Source organism: Pteropus vampyrus, unplaced genomic scaffold (assembly GCF_000151845.1).
Source record: "Pteropus vampyrus isolate Shadow unplaced genomic scaffold, Pvam_2.0 Scaffold6924, whole genome shotgun sequence".
Lineage (NCBI taxonomy): Eukaryota > Metazoa > Chordata > Mammalia > Chiroptera > Pteropodidae > Pteropus > Pteropus vampyrus.
In genome coordinates, this window is record NW_011895705.1 from 1,193 (window position 1) to 1,993 (window position 801).

At 40.3% G+C, this 801-nt stretch overlaps 1 pseudogene; it reads left to right on the forward strand.

Annotated features, from left to right (window-relative positions):
• Nucleotides 1-173: 173 nt before the first annotated feature.
• LOC111734811 lies at nucleotides 174-292 on the forward strand (annotated as a pseudogene).
• The last annotated feature ends 509 nt before the right edge of the window (nucleotides 293-801 follow it).

The following is an 801-nucleotide window of genomic DNA, read 5'->3' on the forward strand; positions in this document are numbered from 1 at the left end:
TAGAGACTCCTCTACATGGGGAGCAGGGGGAGTTGAGGGATGCAGGCTCTATCTGAAACCTAGGAAGGAGCACATGCTTATTAAGCTACTGAATAGGTGGTACCTATTTGTATTAGTTAATAGTTGCTATCGATAAGTTTTGACTGATCGACATTGAAATATTATTAATGATACTCTATGGCTATGCCACCCTGAACGAGCCTGATCCCATCTGATCTCGGAAGCTAAACAGAGTCGGGCCTGGTTAGTATTTGGATGGGAGACCACCTAGGAAGACCAGGTGCTATAGGCGTAAAAAATAAAAAAAAGTAAGGAATTGTAAGCTGACAACATCCTTGCAATCTGTGAGGTCAGCCAAGGGTTGCCTTGCCTAAAAAATAAAATTAAAAAAGTATATTATTGATACTAAATATATCTATATGATATATACACATATTTTTGTACTTAAAGGCAGAAATAAACCTTTCAATGAAAACCACTCAATGAAGGCTTCTGTTTAGCAAAGAATTTTCCACCTTCCTGTGGAGGGGGCCCAACATCACCAAATTTTGCTGACCTGGCTTCAATAAATTTTAATTTAACAAAAAGCCCAGTTGAATAGATACATTCACAAGTCCCAGGCCATGCAACACAATCTGTTTAACAGAAATGTTGTTCTAGTTCCATATTTGTGCTTTCTGCTGGAACTGGATTTGTGTCTTTCTGTCTCGGTGGAGCATAAATGTAAGAGGATGTCAGGAAGGGAGCCAGATCTGGAAGGGACAAGAGGTGAAGTGGCGGCTGAGAGATTGTAGAGGCTGG